General features: G+C 43.6%; 1 pseudogene; it reads left to right on the plus strand.

The window, feature by feature from the left end:
• Window positions 1-20,738, plus strand: part of LOC102979026 (40S ribosomal protein S15-like) — a 112,010-nt pseudogene that overhangs the window by 81,294 nt on the left and 9,978 nt on the right.

A 20,738-nucleotide genomic window follows, 5' to 3' on the forward strand; every position in this document is an offset into this window, starting at 1 on the left:
TGTTTCAACAAAAAGACTTATACAAGAATGTTAATAGCAGCTTTATTCATAATAGTAAAAAAGTGGAAACAGCCCAAATATCCATCTATAGGAGAATAGAAAAATAAATTGTGGCACATCCATACAATGGAATATAAATCAACAGCATAAAGAATGAACAAAAATTTATATACATGCAACACCATGGATAAATCTTGAAATCATTCTTTTAAGAGGAAAAAGCCAGACACAAAAGAGTATATATTTATTGTTCCAGTTAGATGAAGTTAAAACTAAAGTAAGATGATAAAAATTAGAAAGTGGTTTCCTCTGGGGACAAGGAAATTGACTCTTAAGGGATACAAGAGCAATTTCTGAGATGTTCTATATCTTTTTTGATTACATAGGCGTACACAATTGTCGATAATCATTGAACGGAATACTAAAGATCTGTGTACTTTATTGAATATAAATTATACTCAATCAAAAATCAGAAAGAAATGTTTCCCTAAGCTCTGTGACACATTGATGCTCAAGCAGCCCTCTGTAAGACCCCCTCTAACAAATGCCTCTTACAAGGAAGAGGAACATTCCCCTGTCCAACTCCCTCCCCCCACTTTAACACAGACCACCAACCTCCAATACAGCAGCATATTGGAGCACAGAGGCACTGAGCAGGACATGGGAAGAGCAGCAAGACATAACAAATATCTAGGGTCCAGCAGCACTTACAAACTTTTTTATACACAATACCTCTTAGAGTGTCCCAGGAGTACTAGTGTTAAGTAGGAAATTTTGCAGGAGGACCCAAGGTCATGAGTTCTACAGGTAGGAATAATGAGCCAATCAAATGTGTGACTTTATTCATACCCACAGGCTGGTGGGTCAGGTTACACCAGCGACCTGAAAATTCTCACTCACTCCAATGAGATTGCTTGACTTACTGTACTTCCCAAGCCACCACCTTCTCCCAACTAACTTACTATACTACCTCTTCCACCCAACTGATGAGTTCTAAAAACTCATTCCTGCCAGGTCTGGCACATATACATACTATTATTTTTCAAATATGTTATTTCCCAAAATGTATGTAGACACTGATTATTCAAATACAAATTCACCTAAAGGTATTACTGAGTTCACTGTATCTTCTCAAACAGTAAATGTCAAAAGTAGAACTCCTATTGAGAGTTAATTATTTTTAATAAATAATTTTGAGGGCTTCTTATACCTGAACAGATACTTAGAGTCAGAGAGATCTGGATTCAAATTCTGGCTTTGCAACTTCCTAGTCATGTGACCCTGGGAAAGTTACTTCATCTCTCTGACTTTCCATTTCTCATCTGAAGAGATAGGGATAATGATAGGGTCATTGGGGGATTAAATAATGATACTGAAGTTTTAACACAGTGTATGACACATAGTAGGTACTCAGTAAATATTAGCATTATTCAACAGAAACTGTATGGTATGCTAAAAAAAAAAAAAAGTGTCCAGGACTTGGAGTCAAAAGACATAATTCTGCTCCCACGTCCCCACTTCTCTCTCTGGTTTAAGTATGTTTTTTTAAATCTCCGAACCTCTAAACCCTTACATGCAAAATGAGAATGTTGAGTCTAGTTGTATTAGCGATGTCCCACCACCATTGAGAAACTTTTTCTAAGTTGCTGGGAAGAAGATGCCCAAGATGGAAATGTTTATCCCACCATCAGCACAATCCAAATTGCAGCAAAGTGCCAATGAACAGCAGGGCTGGGGTAAACATGGCTGCCACTCCCTGCCAGTGGTGAAATGACCCAGGAAAACACCCGGTAAACAGAGAGCTTGGAGTGTTGAGCTAAGAATGATCTCTTCCCTCAGGACTGGCAAATGAACTAAATCCAAGCAAAGAGGACCTTATGGATAGGAGAGGAAAAGGTCTTTCCAGTGTGTCTGACTTTTTCCATTCCCATTACTGCCACCTAAGTCACGCCTTCAGTGTCCTGCCTTGAGACTGTAGAGAAAGCTTCCTCACCAATCACCTTGCTTCAGGTAATCCTTCCCCATTCTATCCTAAATAGCACAGCCAGAGCTGTGCACAGCATCAACATGCTCTCTCATGGTCAAAGTCCTTCAGTGGTGACCATCAACACTGGACTCATGCTCTTCGCCCCTCAAGAATGAATACTCTCTAAATGCTACTGATCCTTGAAGATCCAGCTCAATTTCTACTGCTTCCAGCAAGCTTCTCCTCATAGATTCTTGGATGAAGTAAAGAGTACTCACTCATTAGAGAATCTCAAAAATAACTCAAGCACATGCCCATAAATCTTTATTGGTTCCCCACTTTTTACTGAATTAAAAAAAAAAACACCTCAGACTGGCACTCAGTACAGTCCACAACATTAGCCCAACCCAAATTTCCATCCCACTATTCCACCACACATGGGCTATTCTCTAGCCAATCCTGAGAATTCCTGAACTCATGAATTCACGTTCTCCCTACCTGGTATTCCTGCCCTCAGACTGTCAAAATGGGACCCATCCTTGGTTATTTCAAATGCTATATTAACTCTGCTGCTTTCCCTGATTTCATTCTCCTTCCAAGCCCCTCAGCACCTTGTTTATTCCCCTGGGACTCAAAATCTTCTTGCATTTCGATTAAAGGTGCACTTCGGGAGCATAAGACCATTAAGGACAGATGCCTCTTTGTGCATTGTGATCCCTGGATTAGCACTGTCCGTGCATGTCATGGGACTTAAGAATTATTGGGTGAGGGACACTGGAACGTCCATGTCTTGGTAGTTGTACGAGACACGCCAGCATTGAGTGGGAAGTCAGATAAAATGGCACCTAGAGTCCCTTCCAGTTCTAATCTTCCAGGAGCACTAGAAGGTTCTAGGAGACCCCCTGAGCTCTGCTTTTCCTGAATTCCTTTGGCCACCAGTCACTCAATTCAGCATGTGATTGATTGGTTTTGGTGTTGTCGTTTACACCTAATTTTTTGCAAAGATAATACATTCACATAGTCCAAAATATTTTTTATAATCAAAAGGTACAAAGGACAACATCTTACCCCCCCACTCCTGTCACGTGACTGCTCATTAAGCACTTTTATTAGCTTTTTGTATCCTTCCAGATTTTCTTTATGCAAATGTAAATATATGTTCTTCTATTTTATAACACAAACAGGAGCTTGCATTTAGGTGTTTTTGCAATTAATTTGGGAGTTAAATTTGCCTTGCCAGCTGCAGTGAAATTGCCGTGTGAGGTGTGTACCTTAAAGCTCCTCCATGCTGTACTATGACTAGCTCAAGGCTGGGCACACACAAATGTTTAAATAAGTGCTTCTTGGTTGGCTGCCCTTCCACAACTTTCTCTGCCCTGCCTGGAGCTGAGAGCACGTGTCCCACCTACAACTCCAACGTGTGAAGAGAGGCCCTGCATTCTCACTTCCTCTGACACATTTTTAGAGAATGGTCTGAGCCTCGGGGGGGTCAGTGCAAGTTTTATTCTGTGGTATGCCAAGCCTCCTTCCACCTTTCAATTTGGTGGAAGAGAAAGCGCAATTGCCTGGGAATCAGGAGACTTGGAGTCAGCTGCAACTGCATCCCCAAGTGGCTGCACAACTCTGGACAAGTCATCTGTCCTCTCCGGGCCTCACTCTTCAAAGAGGCTTCCAGCATCAGGGCAGTCCTTGGCCAGGGTCTTCCAGCCTTGGCTCTGCAGATGTCATGTGCTGTGGGCATAAGGGCATGTTTGTACCCAGGAGTTCATGGGAGGCGCCTGGGGCATTTCCCCCTGGACCTGTGTCTGCTGATTCTGGCCATGACGACACAGCCCTTGCTGCAGTCATAAGACAGTGAGTGAGCACCTCAGGGCAACAGTTTCCTCCCCGGGACCATAGGCAGCTGTATACCCAAAGCAAGACTGAACTTTTCCTGATAAGTCAAGAATGGCCCAGGGGCTTCCCTGGTGGCGCAGTGGTTGAGAGTCCGCCTGCCGATGCAGGGGACGCCCCGGTCTGGGAAGATCCTACATGCCGCGGAGCGGCTAGGCCCGTGAGCCACGGCCGCTGAGCCTGCACGTCCGGAGCCTGTGCTCCGCAACGGGAGAGGCCACAACAGTGAGAGGCCCGCATACTGCAAAAAAAAAAAAAAAAAAAAAAAAGAATGGCCTAAGCAAGGGTTCCACAGTTGCCCACATATGGACCCCAAGAAGCCTACGGGCACATCTGGGTGGCCAAGCTACCCATCCATGGAGCCTTCAAGGCCAGCACCCTTCTTACCCACAACCTCCGAGCAGGTGGCACTAGAATGGGGAACTGTGTGGTTCCCGAGAGCCTGGCTGGGGAATTCCTCTCGATTTCTCTCTGCTCCACTGCCCTCCCCACCTGCCTCCATCTGCCTTTAGGGACAGGAGAGAGCTGACCTGGAAGGGACCTCCAAAGCCATCTGGTCCACCCTCTCAGTCTACAGATTCAGAAACTGAGTCCAGAGAGAGGAACTCACTCACCCAGGGCAAACAGCTGCCTGAGGGGGAACAGTCATCAGTGATAAGCCACCCAGCCTGTCTCGGGAAAGCCAGCCGGGGCTCTCTCCCTCCTTCCGGAGACCTTGTCCACATGTCCACAGTGAAGCAGGTGCCACACCAAGGCTCTCCTCTCAGGGAACAGGGTGAGAAAGTGTCTCAGAGGATGCAGCCAGGCAGATACTCCCCATGGTTTCCTGTTCTGGCGGGAACCCCGGTTGGTTGATTTGGTTCTCTGCACCAGTGGCGAAGGCCAACTACCTGCCTGCCTGCCTCTGGGGGCACAATGTTGGTTAATCATGACTGTCATGAGCAGAACAGGCGGGCGGAGAGTGAAGTGGCAGTGTCTTCTTCAGCTGACCAGCATTCAGACTGAAATTGGGATTCAGGCCTCAACTCAGACCAAAAAGCTATCACTAGGAGCCCTGTTCCCTACGGGGATAGAGATCTGCAGGGCTTCTGGAATTTCCTCCTTCTACTGAGTTATACCCACTTCTCTCTGCCTGTCTAAAATCTTCTCTCTCCTTTGAAAAGCAGCTGAGGGCTGCCTCTTCCTTGAAGCTTTCCCTGACTATACTCCCCCATCCCCCCCCGCCCCGCCCCCCACACACACACACTCAAGGTCTCCATCCTCTGAACTGGGCACCCAAGACATGTCCTGGGCTGCTCTTTAGAATGCACATACATCTGCAATCATCTGGCCAAAGACTCTGAGCGTCCTCCACAGCCCCTAGCCCAGCAGAACACATAAAAAAGTACACCATAGTGACTTGCTGGTCAACTGATTCAAGTTCCTCCCATTGAAGGAAAGGGAAACCAACATGTGTACCCCACACCAGCACCCAGGAGGTTCTGCCGAGAGGAGTTCATCATGGCAAGTTGCCTCCAGGGTGCGAGGACCAGAAGTCAACCCGTTTTGGTGGGCTCCACACTAACTCATGGACCAGCTGCAGTGTGGCAGACCAGGACCGGCAAGTCCCACCTTCCAACCTCCTTCCAGACATTGCAACACACACACACACACACACACACACACACACACACACGCACGCACGCGATGTCCTTGCATTTTCCCTCCTTTGCTACCCCTCAAGTCTCTTTCTACCCAACTCCTCCTGTGGGATAAGTTAAGACTGGTGTGGTCACAGGGCTCATAGGGACTTGCATATAAGTCACGCCCCGGTCTCTGTGCATTACCCACCACCCAACTCTCCCCCAGGACTCCTTCCAGCTCTAGGAAAAGACAGTGAGAGCAGTTCTCCATACTCGCTCTGACAGGGCTCAGAGCAAGTAAAACCAGAAATGGAGAAATGGCAGCAGTAAAAGCAAACACCACCGCAGAGCTGGACCTCACACAGGTCCTTACAGACATTTAGAAGGACCCTACAATTTCCAGACTGTTCCAGGCAGTAATAATCTGGGGAAGACCTTAATGCTTGATTTCTCTTTTCCTGCGATTTGTAGCTTGTGGCACTCAAAATCCTTGAGTCCCAACCAGTGTTCTTGCCCATTAGGCAAAGTTTCTGGGCCAGGCAACAGTGGCTCTCTCCAACCTGGCCCCACCTGGCTCCAGCCTAAGGCTGAAGAAACCTCCTCAGCGAAAGCTAAGGGTGTCATGGTGACATTAATTCAGCCACATTCCACATGTATAATATTCCGGAGTAGTAGTTAAGCCTGTTAATCCATTATTTATGATGCAGAATTGCCCATGCAATGCAATGCAGATATGTTAGTATTGCTGTGAGAAACTTAACTTTTCAATGTCCTTGTTTTGAGAGGCACAAATTTTACAACTTCAGCAATGCGTCACCAAACATTGCTTACATAGCTACTTCCATACCTGGTTCAAAGTGGTTGCTTATATTCAAATATAGAATTTCCCCTACCTGAATATACCGAACAAATTAAAAATGGTTCACGATTTGCATCCAAGTTCTTGGTTTCTTACCATTGCCCTCGTTTCCTTTGTAGCATTGAAATCAGACCTTAACTGTGCTTGTGAAACAAAAACACGGAGGCCATTTCCACTGCAGAACAGAAAGTCATAGACAAGCACCTGCATGCCTTTCTTTGTTGGTTGGGGGTGGGGTGAGGAGGGAGAAGGAAGAGGGACACTTCCATCTCCACCTCTCAACGTCAAGCCAGAGACCGGGGGTTCAACCTCTGTGTGTCCAGGGCACCCACACACCTTTTCTGGGCTGTGATTGTCTGCTCTTGAAAACAGCTATACCACCAGTATGCTTTAGCACTGACAGAAGAGAAGAGCTAATCAAAGTGACTACGGCAAATATACCAGATTATCACAAGCCCTAGTCCCTTTTTGACTTGCAGCTGATTTGGAAACATACTTCATCACCTTCCAGTGCCATGTTCCATGGAGGTGAGAATTTTAAGTTCAAACCTCTTCCAGGTCATTATGAAGATTCATGTGTCAAGGCAGAAGAATAGGATATATTTTAGCAATTTATTAGCTTTATTTGTAATTTTAAAACATTTAGACATGGGACAGGTAGGCTTCTGTTTTTACTCTAATCCTGCTCTTTTCTTGGCAATAGGCTGGCTTGCCATTTTCCAACACACACCCTTCGCTTCAGTCGGAACCACAATCCCACCGACACACCGCCTCATCCTTAAACTACACCAGCTCCTCCCCCAGCGCTGTTCTGCTCCAACCCTCACCAGGACTGCTCCCCACCCCATCCCTTCCAAATCCTTCCAAGCTTCCTGCAGCCCATCTGAAGCCTCTGCTGAAACCTTCTGTCACTCACAGACCTCCCTTCTCCCTGCACCCCGGTAGTGCTCCCAGCTATACCACCAGACTTGCCCTATGTAAAGTCTATTTGAATCACCTGATGACTTGTACCGCTTGTCTCTCTTCCCTTGTAGACCTCCAGGAGGGCCCCAATCTTACGTGCTTCTGCATTACAAACAATCCCTAACAGAATGTTGAATTGAAAGTTGACACTCAATAAATACCTGCTCTTTTTTTGGAGGAAAAGTTGGCAGATGTAATCAAAATTTTAAATGTTCTTCGACTCTAACCTAGCATCCTGACTTCCAGGCATTTAACCCGTAGAAATACTTGGAAAAGAGCTTAGAACATGACCCTGCCCATAGTAAGCATACTATTCAGAATTACTGGTAGCTAGCTAGCTGTTGCTGCTGCTATTGTTGTTAGACTGTTCCCTGCAATACTGTTTATAATAGCAAAAATCTGGAAAGAAAACAAATGGCCAGCAAGAAGAGAATCATTAAATAATTGGTGGTACATCAGTTAGATTCTATGCAGATTTTAAAAAGAATGATTTTATTTTTTTAAGAACTAAATATATAATTTTGTGTATGTATATTATACACATTCATGGAGGCAGCATAAACTCATAATTAAGAGCACAGATTCAGGACTCAGACTGCTTGAGTATCAATCCTGGCTTCATCTCCTACTACCTATGTGAACTTAAGCAAATTATTTAACTTCTCTGTGCCTCAGTTTCCTTATCTGTCAAATGAAGAAAATAATAATATCTGCCTCATAGGACTAATGTATGGACTGAATGAGTTCCTATGGGTAAAGCACTTAGAAAAGTATTTGGCACATATTAAAAGTTAGTTGTCATCAGTATTATTATCTGCAAAAAAGACAAAAGATAAATACCAAACTGTTAACAGTGGTTTCCTCTGGAGAGAGATACTGGAGAAAAGGAAATGTTCTGGTTTTGGGCTTTTTGTTTTTTTTTTAACCACAAGCAGGTATAACTTACATAATATAAAGATGCAACCTACTTGGTAATAGGTTGCAGGTTTGACTCATAAGGACAACTGCTACCTGAGATGCAGTGTGAGATGTCAGGATGCAGGACCACAAGCCACGGCTTCCTCATTTCTAAATCCTGATTCTAACTCCAACCCACAGCCAGAAAATAAAAAATAAAAGATGTTATCACCAGCTGCTGCCCCCCACACACACTCTGCAACCCCACAACGTGCTAAAAAATTGAGAACATCTGTTTGGGGGGAAAAAGCACCAATTACTATTTTGAACGGGAAGAAAGGGAACAAGAAGTAAATTTGGCAACCAATATATTTTTACTCATATGAATGCCAAGGTAGGATCTAGTGCTGCTTTAATAATCATCTTCCTGTGATAAAAGGTGACTCTAAGTACTACCTAGGACCACGCCCTCCATGTCGCAAAACCCTCCTCTCTTCCTAGACACCTTCCCAGCCACCCCCAGCCTGCAGCATCCTCTACCTCGCACCACGTGAAGCCATGCTTTGGCCCCTGCCTTTAGGAAGCTCTGGCTCTGGTGACCCACGTTGTGATATGACACGTGCGCCACCCAAGGCCCAAGAACACTGAGAACAGAAGCCCTCTACCGTGGGCTTCATTCTTCTCCACCACTTCCCGGCACATCCCCTCCTACCAGCCACACCACAAATCTAAACTCCTTAACCCCACCTCACGGCCTCGCCCAGCCTAGCCCCGGGGCTGTTTTAGCCCTGTCTCCGGCAATTCCACGATCCCCTCTCTTTCTGGGGGTGCAGTCAAGCTGGCCAAGTCCCTGCCCTCCAGCTTGACCTTTTGCTTTGCACTTCTTTCTTTGTGGAGGCGGCTCCTCTCGTATTCACCATCTTTGCGCTACTGTCAGCATCTCCTCCCTTGCTCTTCATATAACCACTTTCCACTACCCTTCAGACCAACTGAACAGCACCGCCGCATCCTGGCCCCTGACCAGTGCATAACCATCTCTCTGTCCTCTCCACTCTGCACCCTCATCTTGTGCTCAGCAAATAACCCAAACCACACAGACTACCCTCTGAATGGGTACAGCCTGTCTCCTTAACCAGACTGCAAATTCCTGGAAGACAGGACACCTGCCAAGGTTCTTTTCCTTTCTCATATTGGGCATGGGAAGAGCAGGGTAGAGGGAAGGCTGGGAACTGGAAGAAAGGGAGGTGCAACTCTTCCCCCAAAAAGCTGAAGTGGAGTTTCATTTAGTAGTGAAATCTCCATTGACAGCTTGCTAACTTCTCATGGAAACCTTTTCTTATTTGTCTTTTTGTTCATTTAGAAGCTAGGAAAGAAAAAAAAAATTGTTAAAAATTAAATCCAAAACATTCAGCTCTGATAAGATGAATTTTCTCAAACGCCAATAATTCCACATGGCTTGTCTAAAATTAGAGAGAGAGAGAGAAGTGACCAGGATTTTTAATGGATTGGCTTCCATAGTAGATGCAAGATAGTCAAGTTTTATTTAAATGACTTTCTTAGGAAATTGGAGCAGCAGGCAATGCATCAGATGCCAGAAGTCCATTTAAATATTATACTAAGGGAAGGGAATTCATTTGGTCAAGCTGCTAAAATGAACAGGCAGGGACAGAAATGCCCTGGAGAAGTGCTGGGTGTTTCATCTTGAATCCATTTGTAAAATAAACACATTTACTTACCAAGTTTAGCACTTTGACTATTTCCTGGAATCAGTATTTGCACAAATCTAGGCTGAGATGGCCAACTGGAATTAAAAAGTGACCAAGACTGCAAAATTAAATTGACACTCCTCAATTTTCTTGTTTAGAAACACAAGACAAAATCCTAATCAAATTGGAAGTTTATACAGTATTTCAGTCTACAGCTTGGAAATTGCCACAGCGCACTGGCAAACGGCTGCCCTCAGCGCCTCCAGACCCAATGTGCTTGTGATGATGGTCCAGGCTACAGCTGTTTATGAGCTTAAAATGCAAACATACTAACTCCTTTCTTCTGTAGGAAGAATTTGCATTCCCACTGACACCTACCGCTGCCTTACAGATGGGCATAGCCCTGAGATTTCAAACATACTACAGGAAACACACTGACACACACACACCCTGCCAAGGCCCCACACTGCCCAGACACTTTTAAAATTACTTTTCCAGTAGGATCCCAGGAAAAGGTTCTATTTAGCTACCACCTGCACACGGCCAGGTTATGACTGGTTTGACAACCTATATAGCCTCTCGGGTTCTGCAGGGGTCCTTGGGGTAACTCTGCCCTCTGCCGAGTTAACGACTCCTTTTGACTCCAGACTTAACATCCCACAAGATGAGGTGTGGTACAGCAGACCTACTCTACTGTGCTGGCAACTGGGGCTGGAGGGTGAGGTTGTTGTTTACTGGCTCAGTAGCTCACCAGCCAGTTTCATTACTGCACTCCTCCCCTCCTTGCCCCTGAGTAAGGGAACTCCTGCAGGGAGGCCTGGCTCTTCCTTATAGCTCTCAAAGATGTCAGAAGCCCCTTCTTCCCTGGCAAACTTTTTCAGCAATAGCCTGCCCTGCTCTCTCCATATTGTCAACAGTTCATAGCTGAAGCCTCAGCGGAATATCCCATCCAATTTCCCATAAAATGGGACATGAAAATAAACACACATATTGTATGTTGGTTTACATTTCCTGCACAGACCCAGCAGGGGCAACAGGAAAGACATTAAGGAAACTATTTCTAAAGCAATGGGCTACATTTTAGCAAGAATACTCTCACTGACCCTAAAAAGAAAGCCATTAAGATGGCTAAAATTCCATATAATTCTTCAAAAACATTCTTGAACATTCCCATTTTAATTTCCAAAGTCAATATGGCTTGCTAGTGCCCCATGCTCTATGACAACAATTCATATTGATGGGGAGGGAAGTATGAACATTTTTCTATTGAATGGAAAATTTGGTTATTTTTAAGGACATTATTCCAAGAGAGAAAAAGGTCTTAAGTCCATAGCACCTGACAGAATATTGTTTTGTTCCTAGAAGGCTGGTTTCTCTTGACATCTCTGCCCTCATTAAAAAAGCATATCACAGTTGTCACCTTTATATTTTCAGTCATGCGATTTCAAACCCCAAAACAGAATGTTGCCATTTATTTTTCTTCTGAAGAAAAGGAACACTGCTTGCATGCACGCTCAATGCCCCAAATCCAAGAGAACATTCCCGTCGCACCTCTCTATCTCAGAGCACCTGGCAAGTCTGAGTTAGTGAGATGTCTGAACTAGAGAACAGAGAAGCCTATTTTATTTCTTTCAAGTGAACTCACTAGTAATAATCACTTGCCATTAGCACATTAAAATTGTATGTAAGTGGTGCTACTGAAGTGCTAGAAAACAGTTTGTTCTCAGGCAGATAAACGGTCTCTCCTGTAGTCTTGTTCACATTGCTAACCTGGTCAGCAAACCCTTTCCTCATGGATCGTGTAAGCATTAGCACCAGGTGCCCTGCCAGGGAAGCACACACACAATCCAAAGCCACCTTGAGAAAACAATGCATTTTCCACCACAACGGAGCCATTTTACCACACCTAAGAACCTGAAAAATAAACAAAAAATAAAGGAGTGTGTAATATCACTGCCTCTCTCCGCAGGGGCCTTCTTATGGTGGGGGACAAAACGGTAGTCCCACACTCCAGCCATCAGGAGAAATCTGACAGCTCCTTCCATTAAACTTTCCTCCGTATCCTGCTCCTCACTAGCCAGGCTTGGTGCCCCAATTCTTCCCCTTCTCCCACTCCCAAGCTTCTCCCTGTGATGAGAGAAGGGTGAAGAAGTGTGGAGTGTCTGGGTCCGGTGCTTTTTCCAGTCTCATCTACTCATACTCCTCTCTTAGTATTCCTGTGCCACTGAACCTGGGATTATTACTTTTGTGGGTTGGCGAAGGTGGGCATCTTAGATCAACGCTAGCCTTAAAGAGAAATGTCCTCTTCACTGGCTCTTTCTTGAAGACCTGCACTTTTTCTCATCTCAAGAGGCAAAATTGAAAGACTCAGCTCAGAGTGTGGGGCTACAGGACTAAAGGGATCACTAGACTGCTTTGGAGCCAGGCCCTCAGCCAGAAGGGCTAAAGGAGCCCTGTGACCCATGCTAGTACAGATTTCAGCAGGAACAGAAGTTTCACACTAGGGCATGGGGCCAAAGCCATGATGAAATCAATAGGATGCCTTTGCCAAGAGTGCCCACTCTGCATATCTCCCTTGAGTCTGATCTAAAAGTTGACATTTAGGACCTGGTTAAATAGCTTTCCAACTCATCACAACTGACTGAACGAGCAGATAAATGGAAATTTGGAACATAAGAAGCTGAGATAATCCACACACAAATGTCACGTCCCCAGATGACTGTGGGTTGAATATATGCACAGCAAGACATTTTCATAAACCAAGAAGAGATTAAATTGCCCAAAGTCTTTCACCCTTCCTACACTTGCCTATAACACAGCTGCTAATATCTAGCACCATTATTAGGGGTGATTGAATTGACATTATATATACAGTAAGATTCACGCTCCAAAGATATTAAGATCCACTGTCAGACAAATCAGTCTTTCTCAGCTCTGATAAGAAGCCCAGTTGGGTGATTGGCTCAAGGGTCATGCAACTTCCAACCCCTCATACCGAGAACAGTGAAATCACACTTCTAGGGGCCCAACATAGAGGATAACATAGAGAATCTAAAGCAGAAGTTTGAAGTTTCCTTATTTTATTTAAAATTAATGCAAATTTTGTATTCAACTTTATAATGTAATAATAATCTTTCCATTAATTAACACTTCCTCAAAAATCCTTCAATAAAATAAATGCTCCAGGGAAACTGCCACGTTTATCCTACAGCCCCAAGGTTTGGCCAGCATACCACCACCTCACCCCACATACCCCAGCTTGAGAAGAAAAGCAACGAGGGAACCAAAGCAGAATTCTGAATCTTGGAAAGAGAAGTGAAAACAATGCTTACCAAAGTAGGGGGAGACTGATTATATTTTTTCCATAACCATTTTCCATAGCCACTGCTAGAAAATGATTAAAGTATTATGCTGGCTTGTCATGAGGTTTCACACTGAACTGTGTTCATTGAAAAGTTTTCTCCCCTAGGGACCATCAGGACTTGGCTTAGGAACAGCCTCTGAGAACACCTTGAGAACTTCATACATATAAGCCAAACTCCTTAATCCCTTAATACACCTAAATTCTGATGAAGTCACTGAAGGTGTCAGAGCAAGACGCAAAATCCTCGAGAGACTATCATCAATTTAGCATTTCCAGTTCAGGTGGAGACATTAATTCCACTTATCAAAGAGAAGTACAGAAAGGCATTCATTATGAAAAGCAGAAACTCAAAATGAAGAATATTGTGGGTTGGTCTCAGCTGGGTTTCCCTGTATTACCTTGGAAAGTTCAACACAGATCTAAGTCTTCCACCCGAGACAGTAGCTAGTGGGAAGCAGCATCTGGGAGTAAATCACCAGGATCATGGTGGGCTCCTCACTGGGTACCAGCTGTGCAAACCCCCCAACATGAAGGAAGGAAGAAGCAGCAGCTGGGGAAGAAGGTTAAGGAAATTGTGTGTTTAAAGGCAAGACCATGTTAAATTTTAATATTATTCCTATATAATTTGATATATGATCGGATGAGATCAGGAGGAAAAGATTGAGACATATGGGAGAAAGAGGAAGTAAGGAGATCAGGGTGAAGGAGTAGGGAATAGTAGGAATGATACAAATGCCAGAAGACAGAAAACAAAAGAGGCCAGATGGTGGGAATGGAGAAGAACAGCCACCAAAATCCTGTCCTCTGGAGGCATGCTTGTGCCATTTGGAGGAACAACTTTAATTTGTTTTGTCTTTTTCTTATTGTTTCAGAACATCTGTAGCTTAGACAGACAAACTTCTCATTTGCAAGGAGGAAAAGAGATCTCGCCTTCAACTCAACATAACTTAAAGTTGGCTCTGACTTTAAAAGTTAACCAGTTTTGGAAAAAAAAAATTAACCTAAGCCTGAAGCTTCAGAAAATGGACCTTAAATTTTACCTGTAGTTCAATCCACCTTCTTGCAATGAAATAGTAATTAATATATTTCCATCTTCCTTCATGATTAAATTCAGGAGAAGAGTCTACAAAAGCATGATTATACCTAGGGAAAGTTACAGTCAATGGATTTACTGACTAGAATTAGGGGCACTGTTTTCTCTATTTCACCCCAAAGTCAGACATCAAAGTAACCTCTCTCTCTCTGTCTCTCTCTCTCTCCCCTCCCCTCCCTCTCTCTCTCTCTCTCTCTCTCTCTCTCTCTCTCTCTCTCTCTCTCACACACACTCTCTCTCTCTCTCTCTCTCTCTCTCTCTCTCTCTCTCTCTCACACACACACACACACACACACACACACACACACACACACACACACACACGAGCACATATACACTCCACCTCACTCTCTCTCACTCTGAATGTATTCCTGCTGATAGAGAATCCCAAAGACTCGTTCCCATGCGCCACCCTCTTTTTTCCTTATAATCTTAAAGTCATGTATGTGACATATCAATTCAGTTCTCACTTGTCAGGTCAAGAAGAGGGCCAATACATTGGCTTAATTTAAAGAGTTTCTGAATTGTTAGAATTTCAGGATTCAAACAAAAATGAAATTTGACTTAGAGGGTTTTTTTCCCCTCCCACTTCCTGGTGAAGATACAACAAAATAGCCAAAAGGTAGTTAGACGATGGAGAACAGGTGCAAAGCGCTGGAAAATGCTCTGCCCTTGAATAATTGAAAGCAGACTAGAGATCCTTCTGCTCTATGAACGCTCCACAACTGGAAAGAGTAGGTTCCCCGAAAAGGTCTGAGCACTGGTCAGGGAATTCCAAATTACAAGGAGGAGAAATCACTTGAATGAAGAGTTCAACAAGAGATCCCCATCTATTTAAATTGTAAAGACACCAAAACATGAAAATCTGCCTGCCAGTCCTGCTCTCATTCGCTTGAGCCAACTACATGCATGTGCTTGGATGCAGAAAATAAAAATGGCCCTGCAGTCCCTTGAAAAACTTTCCTTAATCTTGATGTTACTTTAAAGCCATCATAAATCACACAACCTGCCAATCTTGCCATGTTTTATAAACCGTGGCGAGAGGTAGAGTATTTCTGGCCCAACGATCTCCCAGTAACAAATGCCAGTTCTAATGCTGCAGTATTTCCTCAATACCACTCGACCTCTTAAACAAGGCTCTACAAATATATTAACTGTCATATTCTGAATTTTTTTTTACAATGGGAAGTGATATCCTCTTATGACTAGCTCGATGGAGCCAAGGGCAGAGGCTGCCTGGGGACTGACGAAAACACCCAATTGTGGTGGGCAAGGCTTTCCGCCCACCAATTACTGTCCCTAACATTCCTATGGGTTCCTTGATCCCTACAAGATCCCCCAAGGTCACACCCCAGTGGCTCATCAGGCTCCAGCCTGCCCCTGTAACTCACTGTCATCCAAATGGGTGCCAAAATCAATCTCCACAGGGCCACACTCTGCATGGCCTTCAGGATCCATCGAAAAGGCTGAACCCAGGCAAGCCCATGGCCTGGCTTGCCTTCAGGAAATTCCGGGCTGTCTGCAGCAGCTGTGGTTTGAGTAGTACAACAAATTCACTTACTGAATGACAACAGCTTTATTGGCAAGCCAATTCAATTAAAGCCCCTGCATCCAACAAAGTCTCCGGCAGCCCTCTCTGCATAAAGAACATGGAATCATGCCTACATTTCCCTGAGTGCCCTCAGCCCTAGCTGTCCCTCTACGAGAGAGAGAGGGATGAATGAATTAGATGCGGATGATGGTAATTAATGGCTGGCTGTCAGAGAGTCATTTTGGAGGCTCGGCCGTTGAAGGCTCCGTATTAAACACCAAATCCCAGCACAAACTGACCAGGACAGGCTAGAACTCGCTTTCTAAATAGTAGGAGTGTCACAGGTACCTGTGGCAAGAGGGGAGGGGGAGGCAGGGTAAGGTAAAGGAGGGTTGGAGGGGAAATAGAGAAGCAAAACATCAGGCTGCTTACATTGATCAATGCTTCTTACACTATTGATATATAAATAATATGTTCATTTTTCATTCTTACAAAATATGTCCTTTAGGCTACCATTATGGCGAACTTACTTCAGAGTTCTGACATGAGCTTATTAGGAGGGGGAAAGGGAGGGCTGACTGTAGAGCTACAAACAAAACACATTTTCTTATAAAATATATATAACAGATCATTTTTGCCTTCAGTAACAAAGATAAAATAAGAGTTTTTCAGATCCCTGGCACAGTCTTGCCAGCCAGTCCTTTGGCACTCAGAGAGAAAGTGGGGGGAAGAATATCTGAGGGGGCAGGAAGGGAAAGAAAACAATTAACAAATCAGCTCCAACTGGCTCATTTATATGGAGATATAGACAGCTCTCACTTTGCCTTTAGCCAATGCCACCAACAGAGCCAAGTCAGGTTAACTACCTAGCAGGAGATAACTTGGGTCGATTGGGCTTAATTATTCCTGATAGTAACAGGTTACCATATGCACTGTTTGGAGCATAAACAAAAGCCAGATATCGAGGGGTTGAAATGATCCTTCTCCAACAATTGGAGTCGTGTGAAAAGCCAGGCTCCTGGTTCATTCCATCTGTCTAAAGTCCTAGTCTTAGAGGTCTCAGGGCCTGAGTTGCCACCCATGAAATGTGAGAAATTCCATGACTATACTGGAATGAGTCTTTTGTCTCACTCCCAGAAAGAGAAGAGAGTTCCAGGTGGGAAATTTCATTTAGGGAGTTTGTTTCTCTGTTCACAGCCATCCTCTAGAATGTTTGCCTAGAACCTGACTTCAAAATTCCAAGTTTGGAGAAAATGTCAACTCCACCAGGAAGCCTCCCCAGATTCTCTCAATAATAAAACACTTCCTCTGCTAACCCTGAATGTCCTCTATCATGGTCTTTCATTCAATCTTCTCTACAACATAGTTTGTTATCCCCTTGTCTTCCTTCCCCAAAAGACAAGGGTTTTCTGAGGGCTGAGCTCTGGGCTTTGTATATAACTGGCACTCAATAAATCTAAGTGGAGTTGAATTAAATGGCCCTTAGGAAATGGATACGACTTGGTAAAGCCTCAGTCTTAAAGAATTATGTGGGACCTTGTTATGACCCTACAGGCATCAAGATTTCACTGCTGTTTTCCTCACTACAGCCACCAAATTGGTTGCCCACTTTAATTAGAACAGAGGCCAGATGTCTGGCCAGCTCTGCTAGAACCGGAAGAGCTAGCAAGCTGGTGGAGTTTCCCAGCTGGGGGCTCGAGAGGCTGGCTTCGTGTGGTTTGGTCACCTTCCCTTGCATACTTCCTTCCCTCTTACTTGACTCCCCTTCCCCCCCGCCGCCACACCACCACTCCATCCCAAGGGCAGCTGTCCCTTTTATCAGCAAAAGCCCTTTCCTGACAACACATCTGTCCAGCACAACGTTTCACCCTATCCAGTGATTCGGTTACCTGAAGCATTTGCATCCTTGATCAGTGCAAGGGCCCGAAACATATGTGTCCGTAAGGAGCCGGCAGAGGCAGAATATCTCCTTTCAGAAGACTACTATCCACTAAGAATGAAATCTAATATTTAAAGGGCATGACACCCCATTCATACTAGATTTCATTAATCAGTGTTTTGGTGGAAAGGATAAATCCTTTATGCATGCCTTTTTCCTGATTTTTTCCCCCATTTAAAAACTGCAATGCTTATTTTTCTTCCCTGCTATTAGCTCACAGAGACCCACTACCATGAACCCTGCTTCCTTGCCTCCCAAAACTCACCCTTACTCATTCACACTGAGGGAATGAAGTTCAGTCAAGAAAAGAGGGGTAGAAAGAGAGACAGAAAAGTGTTCTAGTTAGTTTTAAGCATGTTTCATTAAATAAAACCTTTGCAACCCTTGAAAAAAACAGACTGTCACTATAATTACGAGGCTGTACTTGGCATGTGAGTGACCAATACGTTCAATGCCTCAGGAATATTAAGTAGGAGATCACAGCCTTCGCTTGGACACTCACTAAGGACTATATTACTGACATTGAACATGATGAGAATGGCATTGCTACGACAGCCACAAAACCCACACTTTTAGGTGAAGTTCAGAAAAGAGGAATCACTGGTATCGTTCCTGAGAGATGTTGACCAAAGAATATGCTGATTTTTTTTTTACCTTTTCACATAGCCTCTTATGTATCTACATATGGCATTGAAATTGCAATGAAGCAATGAAGATCAGCACCAAAGTACTTAATCATGTCACTAAGGACGGAAGAGTCTAACAATACCCAGGACCTCTGAATGAACCAGAGGTACTTTTCAGATGTCTAAACACCATGATTGTGCTAACACTTTTCTGCTGCATGTTCCCTTCAATTTATGGAATAGTGAAGACCCAACAAATTGTTAAATAATGCCCCATTTCCTCATTAGCTTCAAATGTAATTCCCATTGTTGAGTAAATATCTTGGTTCCTGAATAACACTTTTTAAAATATGCAACAAATAACACAAATATGGGAAAACAGTATGTACAAAGATGCTTATCACAATATGCTTTATAACAGTGGGAAACTGGAAGCAATCAAAATGATAACAATAGGTAAGCTGTTAAGTAAATACACTGCAATGGACCATCATGCAGCCATTAGGAGGATAAAGACCATATAGCAACATGGAAAAATGCAAGTGACACATGCTAAGTGGGAAAGGGACTGGAAATTGTATTGCGCTGTGATTACAACTAGATAAAAGCATACATATAAAAAAAGACCGGAAGGGAATAAACAAAAATAATAATTGTGTTAGGGATTATGAATGATTATTTTCCCTTATCTTTACTTCTCAAACTATCAGTAACGCTACGTGTCTTTTATAATTTAAAAAATAAATGGAAAACCCAGAAACTTTTTAAGAACTATTATTTTTTAAAGTAGCTATAATTTTGAAATAAAAAAACAGTAATATGCAAAATATTCTAACTATATGAAGCCCTAATTAAGATGTTCCACATGGACACAGCTACCCTGGCAGGGTGAGCATCACCCCACACTGCTGCTCCCACCACTAACACACATCTCAGGGAGAACTCCCTTCTGCAGACGTTTCCACTAACTCAGATTTACAGGCCTCTTTCTAGATATTTTCACTCCACCTAAACAGTTTATTTCAGTATAATCATTGGATGGGAGAAAGCAGCAGTAGCTGAAACTGAGGGCTGGAAAGTCAGAATTCTGCTTAACCACAGATGCTGGCGTCCAGCTGGCTGGCTGCAATGAAGCTGCTTAGGGGTGGACACTGGAATAGCCACACAGGAAAGATAAGAGGCTGGGAAGAATGAGCCTAGCAATTTAAAATAAACCTGAATCTCCTTAGCTCTGTTGAATAAGATCCCAGGATACTGAAACAACTTGCAGCTTTGGCCTTGGATCTGCCATGTATGATCCTTGAAGAATTAAAGAATGAGAATAAAAGGGTCAGAACTCTGGTGGGGGCCAATTTTATATCCTTGCTCCAAACAGCACCTCTTAATGTTCTAGTGGATCATGCCCACTTCTTGACCAGAATTCATTTCCAAACTACAGCCTTCTGGACCCCACAGAAAAGAGTACACCTAAAATTTATCTCATGGGCAGCTAATAATAATCTACAGGCATTAGCTAACAGTAATAGATTCTGAATTACATAAAGAGACAACAGATAACCAAAAGCTTATCTAGCAAGATGTCCCACTCACTTGGCAGCACTTCTTGTACTTCACATTAAATCGTACAGGTCACATGTTGCTGCATCAAAAACCCATAATTTCTGTACTCTTAGGTGAGTAAGACTTATGTTCCCATATAAGCTATAAATGCTAACCACTTTTTAAGACAATGGCCTCCCTTTAGGATTTGACTTCTTGCCATGACACTTTTGATAACTTTATCAACCCCAGCGTATTAAAATATTCAAGCTTGTAAGTATCAACTATCTAACACTGATTCGTGAGTCTAATCCTAAAACTAGCTCTTTAGGCTGTTTTAGCTACTTTTATATGCAGCCTGAGTACACGACAATATCACATTCAGTTTGGAAAGCAGACCTTATAAAGTGTGAAATCTTTTAAGACACCATAGGAGTGCACAAAACAATTATAATAAGCATTGCACATATTTTTAAATGTGACTCTTTTGCTGGCCCTCTTCCTCATCTCAGTGCTCCTGGTATCACTTCTTTAGTCAATACAGTAGTCGTTTCAGCCATGTCTGCCCAGGGAAATGGAAGGAAGAATTCAGGTCTTCCTTTGGGTGCAAACCCCAGACAGCCCCTGAATTAAGACAGAGAGGCAGAGGACAGCAAGAGGCATCTCCCCAGAAGAGTAATTTATTTTGGCTTTAATGAGAGGCAAGACAGTCCCCACACACTTGCTTGGCATGAGCAGAG

This window comes from Physeter macrocephalus, chromosome 12, assembly GCF_002837175.3.
Source record: "Physeter macrocephalus isolate SW-GA chromosome 12, ASM283717v5, whole genome shotgun sequence".
NCBI lineage: Eukaryota > Metazoa > Chordata > Mammalia > Artiodactyla > Physeteridae > Physeter > Physeter macrocephalus.